This window comes from Mus musculus, chromosome 12 (assembly GCF_000001635.26).
Source record: "Mus musculus strain C57BL/6J chromosome 12, GRCm38.p6 C57BL/6J".
NCBI classification, from domain to species: Eukaryota; Metazoa; Chordata; class Mammalia; order Rodentia; family Muridae; genus Mus; species Mus musculus.
The window spans coordinates 57,950,484-57,970,094 of NC_000078.6; the positions used below are offsets into that span (position 1 = coordinate 57,950,484).

The window sequence follows — 19,611 nt, forward strand, 5'->3', positions numbered from 1 at the left end:
CTGAACCTGTTCAGTACATCAGAATTACAAATTCTTAAAAATAAGTGTCTGAGAATAATGACTCAGTCAGTAGAGTTTGCTTCACCGTCATGAGGACTTGGGTCCCTTCCCCAGTCTCTATTTACAAGTCTAGAGAGGCAATGCATGCCTGTAATCCCAGAACTGAGGAGGCAGAAACAGATTTCTTGGGATTTGCCATCAAGCCAATCTCCAAAAGCTCCATGCTCAGTGAGATACCGTACCTCAAAATACAAGGAGGAGAGTGATTGACCTTTGGTTTACACACACAAACACACACACACACACACACACACACACGCGCGCACGCACGCACGCACGCACTCACGCACGCACGCATGCATACACCCTACACCCCAACAAACATGGACACACCCAAAACATTTAAAAATACATTATTTTCAGTAGGTTCAATCCACAGGTGTGAATATGTACACCGCTAGAAAGGACTTGCTGTATTTCTGAGGAGTTAAATTTACATGAAAGCAATTAGTGCTTTGGGGGAATGCGGTCCTGTGCTCAGCAAATCTAACTGCCTGTTTGACGTGACTTACTCCTACAGCCCTGACCTCCCAGTGGGTCCCTGTCACTAAACAGGCTTGAGTTAGGAAAGGCATCAAATGGGAGGAGGCAAGGCTCCTTTGGGTTCACATCCTGATGCGCCTGGTCTTCTGCCTGGATACGCATTCATGACGTCAGGTGCTGAGCAGTTCCATGCTTAGGCAGAGATGAGGTATGGACGGTCCACAGTGGGCTCCTGGCTCCCTCTGTGACCTGGGAAGCAAAACTGTCCCGTCAGACTGCAGCCATAGGTGAGCTCATTTCTGCTGGCTGTGTGGCCCTTACCTGTTCTACCACACAGACTACTCCAAGGGCAGAGGGCCTTTCAAGGGGTGCTTATATCCCCTATCTTCTCCTCAAACTTGGGCTCTACCTGAGATGTATGTGGATTTTTTTTTTTCCTGTGAGTTTGTGCTTTCCTGTTGGCCAGCTACTGCGACGACGAAAAGTAGAGAATTCCTAGCGTCAAGCGCCTCTGTGTGAGAGCTCCAGGCTCTGCTCTTCTGTGAGAATATGCTTGGTAGCCAGCACTGCCCATGTGAGTGTGCTTCTTCATGTCTGCCGTTAGGATGGCTAAGGTACTGCTTATGCAGCAGTTCTGAGACAAGATGGAGTAGCAGTTTCGATTATTTATTTTTAAAAATTCCTTGAAGCCTGCAGTTTAACCTTAGCAGGGGAACTGGGGGTGTTCAGGCACACAGTGATTTTATTCCTCTGGAGCCTTATATGAATTATTACATGTTTAAGAAAAGAGCAAATATAATTCTGCAAGGTAATCAAAAGCAAATCTGCTAATTTGGGCCTAAAGGACGGTATTTTTCATCATAAAGAACATTAGATTTAGATCAGTTATTCATCTAAATTAAGGAAAGTGAGAAAGAGAGCAAGACCAGAAAGTCACCTTTGCTGATAGGGGGAACCAGCCTATATTGGCCTCTTTCTTAATCATGCTTCTCCGTGTAAAACCTCGTTACTAGGATACGGCTATGTGGCAGCATCTTTGCTAGAAATTGTGCAGGAGAAAAAAAGGTCAGAGGCTCATTTCCAATAACGGTTTGACAAGTGACACGGAGAAAAGGGCACGGAAGAATTGAGGTGTGTGGTGTTTCCTTCATCAAGATTTTGAGATAATGGAACGTATGTGAATAGGAAACCTCTAAGAATACATTTTATTAATCTCGTCTCAAATAAACAGAGACTGTAAGAAAAACGAGGTGGAGAGGCAGGCAGACTCGATCTCAATAGGCTGAGACTACTTTATGGGAGCAGCGAGGGGCCCCAATCTTTCCACTGGATGACGGTTAGGTGTATTTAGAGGGGTTGGGGATGTGTATGCATACATAGGTAGCCACCAGAAAGTTACAGGGTTTTTGTTGTTGTTGCTGTTTTGCGGATTGACTAGGAGCAGGGTGGGGGTTGTTTTCGATACCAGGTCATATTGTTTCTGCAGATGGAAAAGTTAGACTGGGGATACATCGTTTTTTTTATGGCTAGGGACTATTGCCTAGTACAGCCTGACTCCCTGCCTCAATTTCTCATGACCCAAGGTTATTATCCAACATGTCCCTATTACCCAACATATCCCAACTCAGGAAGGATAAGAAGAAAAGGGGAAGGGTAGAGAGGCCGTTTCACAGACTCTGCTTCCTGCTTAACCTTTCACAGAGGTTAAGCCCGCAGTTTTGATGGTGGAAGGGGAATAGTGAGGCCTTTTCCCGGCTGGTAGGATTTGGTCATGAAGAATCCAGTGACTCTCTGGGTAGTTAAAGCAGATAGTCTTTGTTGACAGAGCTTGTGAGACAGCGGAAAAGGCAAGGACCAAAGAGTAAAGGTGCACAAACAGAGTGATTTGGACTGCAAAGGGGGTAGTCCACGGTTCCCAAGCAGACAGGCACCCTTCCAGAAAGTATTGTCTATTCTTCCAGTTTTTATTTCTTTCTAATAATTGTTTAGTATTTTTCCATCCTAAACCAGATTGGACTACATTAAAAGAAGGAGTTCTTCCCCTTAGAAAGGCTCAGGTCCCCCAGTCCCTTTCAAGCCGTCATTAAGTCCAGTCTCCAGTGGTTTTGGAGGACCACTTCAGCTAGGTGATCAATTTGATTTTGTTGGGTGACTATCCCTTGTTGGACCAAGTGCAAGTCTCCATTAATCTGATGGAGTTGTTCCCTTGTACCTTTTGGAGCCCTCAAGCTGTTGCTCCGGTGACTGTGGTATGGCGAGAGTCGTGGCAAGAGCTTATGTGAAACCTTTTGCTTGGGTATAGGGGGAAATTCAGTAAGTAAAACATTTAAAAGACAGGGTAAAAATATGAGGAGGAAGATAATATGTGGAGAAGGTGTGATCCGGCTGGGAAGCCAGAGTGGAAGAGAACTAAAAGCCCACTTACAGAAGAAGGCTTGTGGTTGAGTTTTTCGCCTAGTCCCTATATCCTTTGGGCGCCTTCTCAAACAACTTAGAAATTGTTGGTGTCGGAGAAGCAGCTTCTTCAGGGGAGGGCAAAAAAATATGTTGGTGCAGAAGCAGCACTGTGCATGGAGGAGGGCACAATCAATCGCAGTTGTGGATAGCTCTGGTGCTGTTTGTATTTGGATGCTAATTCTGCTTCCCCAAGAGGGGCTTCTTGGGAGAAGGAGTGAATCACATAGGCAGATGACTTCATGTGAACCTTCTCCCCATTTTAATTTGTAAAATAAAGGCAGAGCTGGTGATTGGGCAGTGGAAGGGAAGGTAGGGTTGAAAAGTTTTAGAAAGAACAATGAGAGGGAGGAGAGAGAGAGGAAGATTGAAAAGGAAGAGGTGGAAGGAAAGTGGAGCAGAAGCACATGGCCTAGAGAAACCACAAGTTATAAGGGATCTCATAGCTGGGGAATATAGTAGTGTAGTGGTTAGATCTGCCCAGTCTAGGTATTGTATTCATATCAATTGAGTCATGCTTTCATTAAGCGGGCTATTTGGGTTGGAGATTTACCACAACAAATCACATCCTTAGTGTGGTCAGATTTAGTCTTGGTGTACTGTAGCACAAATAATTCACTTGGCCCTGATGGATACTAAGCTGATCTGAAATTTCTTTAAAGGTCTTTGACATCTGGTGAGATAGAGAGGTTAGTCACTGTCTCCTTGTCTTAGTTCTGAGACCTGAGAACAATGCTGAGTGTCAAGGAGACGGATGAGTTGGGTGGAGTGGGATTCCCCCCTCTAGAGGTTATCCCGACTTGCCTTGAGGAGTTTGGAGTACAGATTTCTCTTTGAGCTGACAAAAGGGACAATGTTGAAAGGGCAGCAGGTAGAGTGTCTCAGAGGAGGAGCATTCCAAGGGGGCCACAGTAAACCTCCACAGATGGCAAAGAGCCAGAATGAAAGTCAGGAGGTAATTGAACAACCTCGTGGGGAATGTTAAGAGACAAAGTTAAGTTTCCTTCAGTAAGGTTAAATGCAATTGTACAACCAGCTAGACCATGTACTACTCTTCTGTAGAATAAGGTAACTCTAATTAGCTGTTTGCTACATCAGATGCCTGAATCAGGGAAAAGCAACTGGAAGCTTTGTAAGAGAAGCCAGTTAAAGTGAGCTTTTAATTGGCAATTTAAAAGAGAAATCGAATGCAATCCAGTCATTTTTATAGGATTGTCAAGCAAAGTTTCCAAAGCTACTACATGTTTATTCTGAATAATCACCCCAAAACTAGGAGTTCGATGACAAGAGTATCATCTAACCACTTTTAATCAGAGAACATAAGTAGCTAAAGCTTAACAAAGTTAGTAAAGATGTAAGTAATTAGACATACATCTCTAAGTTAAATTTTGTTAGCATGAATAGACAATATAATTTTGGGAATTTGCATGGCATGCTGTAGAAAAATTACGATTACATGTCTTAAACTAACATTTATTGGGGGAGGTTGAAATTTTACAGCCTTTAACACCGGGCCCAATGGTCTTACAAATCCTGAGAGAAGGAAAGTTTACATTTAGTAATGGCTTTAAAAATATCCATGACCTTGAATGAGAGAATAATTTTGTAAAAAAGAACCAAGAAGGGGAGGGGTGGAAATTCATAGAGCTAGACATCTGTAATTATATTTAGCCGTTTTAACTTTTATATATAAATCTCTCTTGTATAAAACTTTTAAAATGCCATGAGACATAGCAGTAACAAACTCATCATTTTTTGTAAGAAAATATTTTCAGAAGAGATATTAGGCAATACTTTACTCTGTATTCATAACAGATTTTTCACTGCTGTGTAGGTGGACATCCTTCAAGTTTTAGTTTTAGCCTTTACACCCAGAAAACCTTGAGGGCTCTTATTTGCATACAACCAGTTAGGCACAGTGACTGGATACTCAGGTGAAGGACCAATGACCTTGCATCTCTCCTCTTTTCTTGAAGGAATATTAAGTTTAGCCAGCTGTAATTATTTTAAACAGGCACAGCCAGACATTTGAAGATGGCAAATGTTTAGCTTAGAAGATACTGTGCAGTGTCACCTTGAGTCCAATTACATACACAGAGTGATGCACTAAACTATTGTCACCTGTGTATATATTGTTAAACCATTAGGCCTCTTAAGTTTCCAGATAAACCTTATAGAAAACATGAGATAGATAAATTTTATCTTTTAAACTCTACATGCAGCATATGGAGTATTTTTTATCGTAACCACCATTAAATTTATGTTTATGCCATCTAACAGAATTTAGCTGAGTAAGCCCTGTTGAAACTATGATGCTGGAGATAGGAATGAGAGATTTTAGACAAAGGGTTTCTTTTATCCTTTCCTTGTGTAAGCATATAGTTAGACACCTTTATATTATGAGATAAATGATAGTAGCCTCTACTGGAAATACCTCTTTGCAGTTCTCAAGCACATAATGTCCACCACCCCCGCCCCAGGCTGCTCTGATTTTTTCCTCTCCCTGTCACAGAGTTTGGGTGCCAGCCTTACCCAGGACAGAAGCTTTCAAGAAAACTTCAAGATAAACATGCTTGGGTGTGAAGCAAACAGGCCAAATCCCATCTCTAGAGCCAGCTATCTGTTGAAGTAAAATAGTCTATGACAATTTTCCAGTATTATCCATATTCCAAAAGCACTCAAATCTAAGACTGAACCCAGTGATTTATAGACACCAGTTTGTGTGTGTCTGCCGATGGCAGAGGACAACTTGAAAATCCTAACAAGTAACTGAAAAGAAGATATAAAAGCGAGAGTATCCAGGCTTGATTGGGAAGAAATAAAAGGCAGGCCAAAGTCATATGGTGAAGAAGTCCCAGGAACAGAGACTAATATCTCCCAGTTAAGGGAAACTGACTTAGAGACCCAATAAAAACAACAGGTATCAGGTGTAAATGAATTATTTATTCTAGCTAGCCCATATAGAAGACACAGCAGCCTAGTATTTTATTTACAAGCTGTAAGCCTAGATTGGGCAGGTTCTATGCCATTCTCACCTATATCCAAACCAGATGTCCGTGTTACTTGTTGTTTGAGTCTTGCCTGGGCTGCTTCTGCTCCATCAGCCTGTCCACAGGGTATGTTTCTTCTGGCTACATGCTCATGATCCATCCAGCCTTGTGGCAGCCTCCTTCTCTCTCCATCTTCTCTTTCATTGCTGTTCTTCCTGGTCCCTCTGGAGACCCATCACTTGATCCTCAAGTCCTGCATTCTTCTCTCTGCTGCCCAATCTCAGGCTCTAGCCTTCTCATTGGCCAATCAGCTTTAAATTTGGGAACATGGTTTACACAACAAAGACAAATGTATGTGAGAAAGTACTCTTCTGGATGGCAACCAGATCTTAGGGTTCAGAATTTAGCATTTGTATATATAGCAAACAGACCAACTCCTGAGAGCTAGGACTCAATGTACATTTATGTCTAATTATTTTCTGACCTGTTTTAAATTCGAGCTGTGTGCATAGTTGTAAGCAGGAACTGAATGGCAGGGTTGAGAAGAGTTAAAGTGAACTGGGGGAGGGAGTGGAGAGAACTTATGGAGTGGGGGCCTTGAATCCTTTGCTGTTTCATGTGAATAACTGGTCTACGTCTGTAAGATTATCAACATTAAAAGTTCCACGTTGGCAATGGCCATTATTTGTAGCTAAATTTGGGTGGATAATTGCACGAGTGTAGTGGACCGGAGCTAGTTAAGGCAGAGATTTTAGAGCCCATTTTTTAAAATTTGGTTTAAATTTGATGTGATAGGCAGGACTGGTGAAACCTTATCTATTCAACAGCCTAAGGTTTAGAGAAAAAATGAAAATGACCCTCAGTGTTAGGAGGGGACATCCCTACACTCTCAAGACTTGGGGGAGCCACAAAGTGGGAAAAGTGGGAAGTGCCAAGAGTCTTCAAAACTTTGTGATTCCATAATACTGAGAAACCTGGAGCTTCTGGTGTCTGGTTAGGGAACCCCTGAGTCAAACCGGCATGGGTGGTTATCTTGATTGACCTGCAGAATTTGAGTGCATGGATGGGAATGATCCATCGGATAAAGGCCTTGCAGCCTTTGTCAGATGAGAGTCTGGGAAGACGTGTCAGGGAGAGTATTAGGAAGATGGGTGGGGTGGAGTCAGAGGAGAGCAGAGAGGACTGTGGCAGGTTGGGTTTACACAGAACACCAATGACACCCTGAGAAACAGGGTTTCATCCTCTGGACTTGCACCACTCATAAAGGCAGAGGCCATGAAGACTGGAGGACTCAGATTGAACTGGTGACTCTCTAAAGTGAGCTCAGTGGGCGTCTATGACCCAGAATGACCTCTGGGAAGGCATAGGAAGGATTTCTGCCCACAGTATCCCAAAAGCGAACTGGGTTTTGACAGCAGATAGAAGAAAAACGAGGTAGAGAAGCAGACAGACTCAATCTCAACAGGCTAAGACTACTTTATCGTAACATCCCAGGGCACCAAACCTTTCCATGGGATGAAGGCTGAGAGCATTTAGAGGGGCTGTTTTTGATACTGGGCATATTATTTCTGCAGGCGGAGGTGAATCGTCAGGCTGGGGTAAGCCGTTCTTTATGGCTAGGAGCTATGACCTGTACAGCCTGATTCAGTTCCTCATCACCTGAGGCTGTTACCTAACGGAGATGTGGTATCATTTTATCATTGAAATTAGAAAGAAGCCAAAAGACTACACTATTATCAGGTAAAGAGTAAAGTCTCATCATTGGCCACTGATAGAATATACTTTTTTAAAACTCTAGTTGATTCTTATAATTCTACAGGTAAAAATTACACTTCCACCTTGAAAACAAATAGCTGAAGGGCTTAAGCAATGCAGAAAACGTCACAAGACTCATGTGACTGACCTTGTACACATATCCACAAAGGGTCATTACCCTTCTCTCCTATCAGGCCTTGCCTCCACTTGTACTGTACTTAACTCAAAATATTTAAAGTTTACACTAGGGAAAATTTCCTTGAATTCAACTTCTTTTAGCATTGCATCTGAGCTAAATATACTGTGGCATTAATAAATTTTACTAGAGGTATACTATATCAGAAGTATCAGTTGTCTTAGCTACTGAAATTCAGAGGCATTCTAATAAGTTAATGAAACTTCACAAAAGATGAAGGAAGACTCTATGGCAAAAGTCTAAGTTGATAAGTCAACAGTGTTATCTGACATACCAGAGGCTCTGTGTTATCTCCCTTTGCCCTTCTGCCTTCAGTACCACCGTCTTGCCCAATAGCTAGAACCTTTGTATGTGAGAAGAGCAACATGTCAGCCTAAGCTTTCAGTTGTGTGATTTCTCCCAGTCTTTTCTTGCACTTGGCCCTCCACAATGGAGACAACATTCTCCAGGCCAGAACAATCCTGTTCCCACTATAGGCAGGTACTCTAACCGGGCCTAAGGAGCCGTGCACAGCCAAAAAAACCAAGCCCGTACATATGTGGCTCCTACTGTGACTATCATGCTTGCAGCTAACTGGCATTTCTCACTGAAAGAAAGACAAGCTGAAAGTGAATAGGTTTGTGTAACAGCGGCGTTTACTAGACAGTTCACTATTTGCTCTTCCTAGAATCTTGACCTGGTATCTTGCTGGGCTGTTGTTTCAGACGTGAGGAAATCTGAGTTTAGTTCTAGCCTATAGAAATGCCGTGGGATTTTGCTGAGTCAGTTCCATACTTGTTTGTTTGTTAGTCCTACATGAATTTTCAAGGCAGTTTTTTACTTTGATAGGACAAAGCCAGGTTGCTGGTCAGATGCCACAGTGGCATGGGTACCACCTTCGCTAGCATGATCCATACGAGGGAATCCCAGATCCTCTAATGTCTACATTGAGAAGGCACATTTTCTTAAAACAAATCTTATTTTAAGTTCTAGTGGGTACGTGTGAATTAGGGAGCTCGGTATATTGCTGTAGAGCTTTTACACTGAACAGTTTAATAGCTGGCTGTTCCAAATGTGTAGTTCAGTCTCTGAAAGTGGATTGTGGCCAGTAGGCTAAATCTTATTATAGTAAAATAATAAAAACATATTTTCTTTCATGTGGTACTGAGGTTCAAACATAGGACCTTGCCCATATACTATTAAAGAGTGCTATCACCAACCCTAAAAAGGTTTTAGTAATAAAATATTGTATAAGGTAATGCTTGTAGCTCAAAAGATTTCTAAACTCTAGTAAAAACAAAATTTCCCGAGAAACTTTACAGTGATCTCTGATGGGTCTCTGCTTTGTTCAGTGGAATTACCAATTACTTTTTCCTCTTTTTGGGGGGGTGGGTGGGGAGGGGAGGTCAAGGCGCTGAAAAGTGACCACAGGTGAAGACTTTTAATGAACTAATAAAGCCCATTTCAAAGGCTCACTACCCCATGTGCTGTTAGGTCTGGATTGATTGAGGCAACGTGAAAATAAGAGAAAGAGCCTGATCTCCACAGAGCAGAATATCCTTTAATTAGAAAAATGAAGGGCAGGAGTCTCTGGGAGTGGGGATTCTGTGAAGGGTGGATCAGGGTTTTAAAACGATGCGAAGCAATGAGAGGTTGAATGGTCCATCTCAAATCTGTTCCCGTGCAGTCTCTAGTTGTATAGATCCATAGACGTTCATATATCGCTCGCTCCCCAGGTCCTAACTTCCCTCGGATATGATCAGTGTGGTGACCTTTCTGTCCAAAGTCTAGTGCTTTATTCCAGACCCAGAGAGCATAAAAAGAAGGAACTGGGCTGTTCCCAGGATTTAAGGCGGCAGAGGTCAGATTGACTTCATGTAGACAGAGTTGAGTTTTGGCTTGATTGATAGCAGTGGATCTTCAAACTGCTCTGGAGAATCATTTGAAAGCGGTTCTTTCGGCAGGGGGCGATAGTGAGTCAAATGAGACCCAAGATGATGGGACACTGCAGGGGGCCGTTAATGTAGCTGTTGTCTTACTGTGGACTCTGTTCAACTCCTTTTGTTTCTAAATACTTGTGCAAGTCCCATGCCAGTCTTGGAGTTTTTCTACGGCAACTCAGATGATTCCTGATTGGTTGATGTAGAAACAGCATTCTTCCTGGGTAAAGTGACATGGTGCCCGTTTTCTGCCCCTAAAAGATCTATGATTCACCTGTTTTGGAGAATGACCCCTGCAAGGGAATTCATTTGGTTTGGAGAGCGCTGATGATGGCTGCTTGCTCAGCAAGGGAGTCAGGAAATACTTTAGATGTTGAAAATAATACCTGGAAGTAGACACTACTGCTATGCCTATTCCCAAGGCTGATGAGATAGCTAACCTGGCCAGGATGAAACGCAGTTGGAGAATGTTCTATGATATTGAAAGAGTAGATTGTACAGAGGTTGTTGTGGGGATTCAAACTCTCTGGGGATTCAAACTCATGAAAGTCTGTATGTCGGGGTATCGGAAGATTAGGGTGCGGATTTCTTACCAGATGGCTGAGAGACATATTTATGTAGTTGATTCACAAAGGAATAAAAAAAGACTCCTGCATAAGAAACAAGCACTCTGGCCCAGGAGCTCCCTCTCCCCCAGCTTCTCTTTTCTATATAACCCTGCCATTTCTGCCTTGTGCTCACTTGGCTCTTCTCTTTCTCTTGGTTCTTGGCTCTTTTGGTTTGCCTGCCCCCCCCTGTCTCCCTCTCTTCTCTTCCTCTTCCACCCCCTCCCCAGTCTCTTGTCTCTTTCGTCTCATTGCCTGGCACTCCCCTTCATACCTATAACAAAATCTTTCATGGAGTGTACATGTTTTCATTTCATTCAATCCTGAATAATTTCCCAAATCCGTGAGTCTGGAGACAGTATCTGGTAGCCTCCTTTCTCAGGGGACACGGGTGCTTAGGGTGCAGAAGAGTACAGTACAGATGTCAGAAGTCCTTTTCCAGAAAGAGACAGTGTCCCATAATTGGTAAGTGCTGCTGCTGCTTTTAGATTTGGCCTCACTATTTAAGATGATAAGCTTGTTTTTGTTTTGTTTTTCAGTTGTGAAAAGATGCTAGATGCTGTGATGCTGAAATAAGCCAAAGTCTTATCACACATGCATACACACACACACACACACACACACACACACACACACACAGATACACACACACACACACACACACACACACAAATAAACACATAGATACACACAGACTCTCTCTCTCTCTCTCTCTCTCTCCTTTACTAAAAAGGAGATATCTTCTTAATATCATGATATATTAAGATATTTTCTTAATACCATGAGCCATAATAGCATTGACAAATGAATTTGCTACCTGTTGGAGAATTTTCTCCCTGGGAGAGTGGGGGACCCTGTGATGTCTATCCCTTCTTCATCAGGCCTCAGTGACAAAATCTAAGATTAGCTGGATGGCCTGTTTTTGTCCTGCTTTTGTGAAGGAGTATTAACATTTAATGAATCCTGCTGTGATCATTTTAGGCTGGTGCAAATGAGAGTATAAGGACAGCAGCGGCTTGACTAAGAAAATAGCACAGAACCCTGGATACTAAGGGATGTGTGCTACGGTTTGGGGTTTTGTTTGCTCCTTTGCTGTTTTTTTTCTATAGATATTGTTAAAATATCCCCTTGAAATAGTCCATTTGCTCATTTGTATGTTTTTAAAGAGACAATGGTAGTCAAAATATCCTTTATGTCTTTCAAATATTCATATAATTATATATATACATTCATTTATATACATAATACATCTAAAAATACAAATACAAGTTATCCTTACATAAAGGGAGGACAGTTGTCCAACAGGAAAACAAAACAAACAAACAACAACAAAAAAAAAATCTGACTTAACCTGGGGTAGGAGTAATCATCTCTTATGTCCTTAAGCAACAAGGGTCAAGTTGTAGAACCAGAATTGGAGTAAAGGTCAAAGGGATAGTGTCTTGACCAGCATTGTATGACTATGTATGTCTTGTCCTGAAAAGCAGATTTAAAATTTTTAAATTGAAAAATTTAAAATGCTATTATGGCTCATGGTATTAAGAAAATATCTTAATATATCATGATATTAAGAAGATATCTCCTTTTTAGTAAAGGAGAGAGAGAGAGAGAGAGAGAGAGAGAGAGAGAGAGAGAGAGGGAGAGAGAGAGTCTGTGTGTATCTATGTGTTTATTTGTGTGTGTGTGTATCTGTGTGTGTGTGTGTGTGTGTGCGTGTGTGTGTGTGTGTGTGTGTGTGTGCATGCATGTGTGATAAGACTTTGGCTTATTTCAGCATCACAGCATCTAGCATCTTTTCACAACTGAAAAACAAAACAAAAACAATTTTAATTGTCCCAAATAAAGAATCCATACCATTTGCCATCTCTATTTGTGTTTTACCATGTGGTCAAATCTAATAAATTTTCTTTGTCTTTTATCATTATTTCTTTTCTTAAAATTTTAATTTTTCTATGAAAAACAAAGTTAGTACAAGTTAAGTAGTTCATATATGCATTTACTCATAAGTAAAACTCTACTAAATACATGGTAAAAAATCAAACCATAATCACATGGTACATCGTACATAAGATATATTTTAATAAACCAGAATTTTGAATGTTATTGTTTGTTACAATTATTTATATATATATAATTTTCATTGTGAAAGGGAAACAACATTGAGATTTTAGGAAACATTTTGCCTTTTAGGAGACACATTAGTTAGATCTCCCTCATCAATCACTAATTAAGAAAATGCTCTATAAGCTTTCTTACAGCCCAATTCCTCCTCTCAGATGACTCCAGCTTGTGTCAACTTGACCTAAAACTAGCCAATACACGGCATAAAGAAGCAGAGTCCTCATAGGCAGCCGTCAGAGTCACTGGAATCACAGCTTGAGGTCACGCTCAAAGTTACAGAGGAAACAGGGAAAGATAAAGATGCTTCTAAATGTCTGGAGTTTTGTTTATCTCCAGGTAGAGAGTAACTCCTCCAACCTCCTTAAATAACTTGACCAGCCCAGGTCAAGATGAGGAAAGGTACCAAGAGCCACTTGCGGGAGCAGGGTGCTAGCTGTTACTTTTGTATCCTTTTACAGTAGTTGCTTTTACTATAAATATCTCAATATTATGAGACAAATAATGTAAGGTATGCTGGAAATAGTTTAACTCTTAGCTGACCTTAAGGGTGCAGTGTCTTTATTTTTTTGGACTCTTTTGTTCTGCTTTTCTATATCATAGATTCAGGGGCTCAGCCTGGTCCAGAACGGTAGTCAATGAAAAATTGAAAGTCCAAAGTATTTTATAATTTCTATTGGGTCCAGACCACATGTATATAATTAGGTGTACTAATACTTCGGGGTTTGTTTGAAGGCAAGCCACAGGTGTGTAGGAATATAGATCTTGAACCCTGTTTTGAGTAAGGCAAGGCTGAGGCTTGTATCCAGTAATAAGCTATCACCTCTAACCAGAAAGGGGCCAGAATTGAGTGACCAGGAGGCTGGAATAGGCCCCAGTTCCAGCCAGAGACAGACAACCTGAAGGACCCTCCCCCCCAGGATCTGGATGGAGGTTGTCAATCTCAGGTACCTGTGGACTGAACCCAGTCCTTACCTTGGTGTGTGAATAGTGGCTGTAATGGTAAGGCAAATGACAAAAGGTTCTTCTCTGATGATCTGTAGAGAGGAAAGAAGGCAAATAAGAAAATGGACCTAAACTGAGGTTATGTGGCATACCAACAAAACCCCAGAACAGTGCTTGGACTGCTCACATAGACAAAGATCACAACATCTCAGAGGTTTCAGTCTAGGACTTGTGGCTGTTTAGAGCTTTAGTGTGTGCAAAAAGTAGTCTGACCCTAGGTGGGATGGGTGTCAGAAAAAGTGAGAGAGATAGGTAAGGGGAGAGAGGAAAGACCACTCAAACAAGAGGGCTGGGATGAGGGACTCCACACCTCTCCAGGGTTCAGCACTAAACCTTAGGGTGGGATTGATCATGATGTTGTAAAAATAAAGGAGCCTGACTTCCAAAGATGTCCTTACATCAGAACAGCGGAAGGCCCAGCATCTCTGAGGCACAGGAGTCTTGAAGATTTATAGGGCAGAAAAAGGATCTGTTGTGGTCGATGGTCTGCAGATCTGTCCAGAGTCTCTCCTCTCACCTGAGATGTTTGGGTTATTAGCCCTTTTTGTACTTTGTTTTTCATGGATAGCTATCAAACCAAGGGGCTGGCATGGACAAGGAACTTATCCACAGTCAAGCTGACACCCAGCCTCCATGGGATTCACTTAAAAGTGAGTTGTGTTTCACTTCATCTTTATTACACTAGCATTGTAATAAGGATTATAAGAAGTTGTATTTTAAAGCACTTAGTCCATTGTGGGCATATTTAGCACTAAGCATTTCAATATTCAATTACTTAGCTATATTGTTCTTAATACAAATAATTAGGAGTAAGTAATATAAGCATAAATGTAAAAGTATATAAACATAAGCAGCATTTAATATCTAATAAGTTTTGAGCTTTGGTTTTAAAAATGATTAAACGTGAGTATGTGTGAAATTTCATAAGTAGCTGAAGTCCAAAGATGACATTTTGGGAAAAAGAAGAGAATGGGAAATTCTGTTTCTATATATCTTCAGCAAGTGATATCACGTAACTAACATTCCATATATCCTCAACAATTGATATTACGGAGCTAACATTTGTATATCCTCAGCAAGTGATATCACGTAGCTAACATTCTCAAATGTCATTGAATTTTTGTCATCGTTATATCATTTTATTTGTGATAGCTATTCTTTTCAAGGTACATTTTCAGTTGTTTTCTTCAAGATAGAGAGTTTCTCTCCACTGAAGCTGATGACATTTCTTTAAACACTGGATGCTAAACATTTACACGTTAAATACACTGAAAGTTTTATTTTTGTGCATTTTCCAACTTCAGTTAATTCTTTTCAGAATAATCAGGTTCAAATACTATATATTATTTAAAAGATTTTGTTGTAAAATTTTAGATATATAACAATAAATATGCACCATTGGTAAGAATATTTATTTATTCTGACATAGATCTTTGTATGAAACCTACCTACCTTCCTTCCTTCTTCCCTCTCTTCCCTCCTTCCCCATTCTCTTCTTTTTAGACAAGATCTCACTCTGTACACTCCTGGTAATTCTCTTGTCTCAACCTTCAGAGTGTTAGGGTTACAAGTGTTAGCCAAATCAAAAGCGTTTTGTTAATTTGTTTGTTTTCAAATCCAACATAACAGTTATTAAGCTAAAATTTTGTGTATAATTCTTCTTTGTGTCCTTTTATTTTCTCTGAATATACCTGCCACTGTTGAATTTGCTAATTTTGTATCTTTTAAGGTAAATGCAAGTTGGAACATCTTCTGGGTATATGCCCAGGAGAGGTATTGCTGGATCTTCCAGTAGTACTATGTCCAATTTTCTGAGGAATCACCAGACTGATTTCCAGAGTGGTTGTACCAGCTTGCAATCCCACCAACAATGGAGGAGTGTTCCTCTTTCTTCAGTAATAAGGATACATGCTCCACTATGTTCATAGTAGCCTTATTCATAATAGCCAGAAGCTGGAAAGAACACAGATGTCCCTCAACAGAGGAATGGATACAGAAAATGTGGCACATTTACACAATGGAGTACTACTCAGCTATCAAAAACAATGAATTTAAGAAATTCTTAGGCAAATGGATAGATCTGGAGGATATCATCCTGAGTGAGGTAACCCAATCACAAAAGAACACACATGATATGCATTCACTGTTAAGTGGACATTAGCCCAGAAACTTAGAATACCCAAGATACAATTTGCAAAACACATGAAACTTAAGAAGAAGGAAGACCAAGTGTGGATACTTCACTTCTTAGAATGGGGAACAAAATGCCCATGGAAGGAGGTACAGAGACAAAGTTTGGAGTTGATACAGAAGGAAGGACCATCCAGAAACTGCCCCACCAGGGGATCCATCCCATATACAACCACCAAACCCAGACACTATTGCTTATGCCAGTAAGATTTTGCTGAAAGAACCCTGATGTAGCTCTCTCTGGTGAGGCTCTGCCAGTGCCTGGTAAATACAGAAGTGTATACTTACAGTCATCTATTGGATGACACAGGGCCCCTAATGAAGGACCTAGAGAAAGTACCCAAAGAGCTAAAGGTGTCTGTAACCCTATAGGGGGAACAACAATATGAAGTAACCAGTAACTCTCCCAGAGCTGTGTCTCTAGTTGCATATATAGCAGAGGATGGCCTAGTCGGCCATCAATGGGAGGAGAGGCTCTTGGTCTTGAGAAGATCATATGCCCCAGTACAGGGGAATGCCAGGGCCAGGAAGCATGAGTGGGTGGGTTGAGGAGCAGGGTGCAGGGAGGGTATAGGGGACTTTCAGGGTAGTATTTGAAATGTAAACGAAGAAAATGTCTAATAAAAAAGGAAATGCAGTGTTCCCATCTCTCTTACTTGTACTCTTCTACAACCTATTGGTGCCATTCCTGCTTTCAGATCACATGTACTCTGTCTTTCTTCCCAGGGGATAATGGTCCTTTTAGAAACCACAATAAAACAAAATTCAGTTCTGGGTGTGGAGTCCCTCCCCTTGAGATGTTGGTCATGGGTTTCTCTGAGAGTGAAAAAACAGCACAGGCTCTTGCCATTACATTTGGTTGCCCACTAGAACTTAATGTTGCTGAAGATATCATAGATTTTGGTCACAAGTCATGAAAAAAATTAAGCTGCTATCATAAACTTTATTCTTGCTGGCTAGCTTTCAAAGGAACATCAAGTCTATGTCGTTGATGGAAAAACAAAACATCAGTGACCCTATTCATCTGTGAGTAGAATAAAAACTGGCTTGGCGAGATGTGTCCATGCATGGTGCAGTGATGTGAATGTTATGGGGTAACCAACGATCTTTTGGTTGGATTTAGGGGCTACTCCACAGGATGGAACTCATGTCTTGTACTATGAACTTAGTCACCCATAGCTGAGGACATCATAAATAACTGGGGGGAGGGGAGCCTATTCTTATTCTTTTGATAAGTGTACATAATATTAAACTACATTCTGAATACTTATAGGTTATTGTAGCTCTAAATGCCCATTTGAAAAGCTTTTAGATCAAGCTATCCCAAATTACAGCATGAGTTGGGGGATGCACTCCTGAGGCTTTTCCCTAAACTGAGAAGCTATTGGCTATTGATGGCTGCTGTGATGAGTATAGTCAGTTTTCCTTAAGGTTGTGGCACCTGGTAGGCTTTCCGTGACTCGACATCTATGTGCACACAGGCAGTGTGGAACTTAGTGGGCCATTAAGAATAATAAGAAGGTATGAAGCTGTGGGGGTGTGGCTTGGAGTTCTGAGAGGAGTAAGATGGGCAAGTAAAGAGTGGCTATGATCAAAATATATTGTATGCATGTATAAAATTCTCAAAGAAGAAACTCAAAATATTATGTTTAAAATATCAGGGGTGAAAGCCTCCTTTTACTCCTTACATGGGACCCTTTTCTATGAACTAACTTTTACCCACAACCACTGCCATATAAATACACATAGACAAAAAGTAGAGAGTAAGCCTCCAACACACTAGACTTCTTTTCTTGAGCCTGGGTTACCTTTCCCAGTTACAGTATTTTCCAGTTCTGTTCAAACTCCTGCCAACTCCATGATTCCATTTTTCTCTGTGGCTGAAAACACTTTCTACTGTGTACACTGACCACAGCTTCATTATGGACCTCATCTGCTGATGAACATCTAGGCTAGTTCCGTTCCCTAGCTCCCGTGGATAGCGTAATACACGTGGATATGGAAGACTCTCTGGTTAGACAGTCCTTCTTGTAATCTAAGCTACCATCTTCCAGTAAATCTCTGTATTGCTTTAAAATGTTCATCAGTGTTAGCCTAACTATGAATCACAGACACAGCTGTGCTCATTTGGTATCATCTTCTAAAATTAGCATCGTGACTTTGTTTTATAAGCATTTGTTAATCCCTTTAAAAGTATGGCTGAATCTATTTTCTCCACAATACTAAAGCTATGAGCACTTAGCATGATGTACCAGACCCTGTAAAGTGCATCTCTATCTTCGCTCTTCAGGTCTGTCTCCTCTCTGCTTTAGCCAAACTAATTCCCAACCCCTGCAGCATGGCTAAACTAGCTTATAGCTAGGCTTGGGAACATTCATTATATTTAGATAATCTCCTACCTACTCTCATTCTTCAAACCTCCTTTCTATTGTCTCTTTTCCAAGGAAACACCTCTTTCTCACCCAAATTCTTTAAGATTCCCCTCTTCTAGGCACTGGCTGGACAGTGCCTAGATTTTCCATTGGCAACATTTATCATAGTGACAGTACTAAAGTCATTCATATAATTTTGTCATTGAAGTCATTTTTAGTAAACTTTGAACTTCATGAAAAGTGGGATTATTTGTTTGACCCCGAAATTATGCTTTGAGTATTTAATAAAAATGTTGGGAATATCGGAAATGCTGAGTGGATATTTATAGGATGATTTGCTGATTAAATGAAGTGTTACTCCATCCTTTGAAAAATCAAATCAAGCACATAGTCTTTTTATCCAGTATCCCAAAGTCATCAAGGACACAGGAACAAGGGCATAGACTGATTTATCTCTAGACAAGGAGTCTGGGAAGACATCCCTTGTGTCCAGACACCGCCCAGAACTTCCAGGAATCAATGGCATCCTGAAGCAATTCTTGGCAGTTCTTAGGGACCCACTATCACTGACCTCCTGGTCTTTAAAAGCTCTGTCTTCTTTAAACACAGGCCAGGTCATTCTCTAGGGTGCTGTGCCCAACTACAGACCACTCTAAACACAGCCAAGTTCCTTTTTTACTTTAAATTTATCTTGAAGAATAATCAAGTTGTTGAACCACAAGGAACGACATCCACTTTATACTAAGATACCAAGTAGCCACTTTTACGTTAAAGAACAAGCAGTCTTGTGTTCGTTTTCTGACCTGTTTTGCTGGGAGGCATGCATTACAGGCAGTTCTTTAATACCACATGTCAAATTTGACAGTAAGGTCAGTGTCTTTATATAAACACATTAAGTAATTATTATTCAAACTCTTTCTTTTAAAAGCTTTTTTTACGGTGAACAGCACTAGACATTGTCACGATTTATTGCTTGTAATACTCTATAATACTTGCAATAGATTATGACATAGAGGATATTTTTAAAGCATTTATCTTTTTACCCACACCAATGAATCAGGTTTCTTTAACTCCATCCCTTTCTCTTTTATTAGAACTTTCAAAATTATTCAAAAGATTGTGTTTGAGCGAAGAGAGGATGAGACCCCACAGTACCATGCCAAGATGTTTATTTTAAATATCCTGCTAGTGCAGCTTTGGCCTGGGCAGCAAGGAGGGCACACCTGATTGTACCATTTCTCATGTTGTGGTAGGGACAACAGTACTGCCCTGCATTTTCTCCACAGCTCCATTCTCACATACATGATACACAACATGACCATAAGTACTTGTTTTTCCCTGATTTCAGCATGGATTGAACATGACTTGTCTTGATCTGAGCTCTTCTGTTCAGCTTTTAGAGCCCAAGTGTGAAAGGACAAACCCTGATCTTTTAACTAGGGCTTCCTCACTTGAAACACAAAT

At 40.9% G+C, this 19,611-nt stretch overlaps 1 long non-coding RNA gene across 2 annotated transcripts in view; it reads left to right on the top strand.

The window, feature by feature from the left end:
• The first annotated feature begins 733 nt into the window (after window positions 1-733).
• Gm46329 overlaps window positions 734-19,611 on the top strand; it is a 126,178-nt gene continuing 107,300 nt past the window's right edge. For both annotated transcript variants that reach the window (XR_001780529.1, XR_001780530.1), the window contains exons 1-3: window positions 734-830; window positions 7,562-7,727; window positions 14,154-14,235. This is a non-coding gene — a long non-coding RNA (predicted gene, 46329). The remainder of the gene's footprint in view (window positions 831-7,561; window positions 7,728-14,153; window positions 14,236-19,611) is intronic.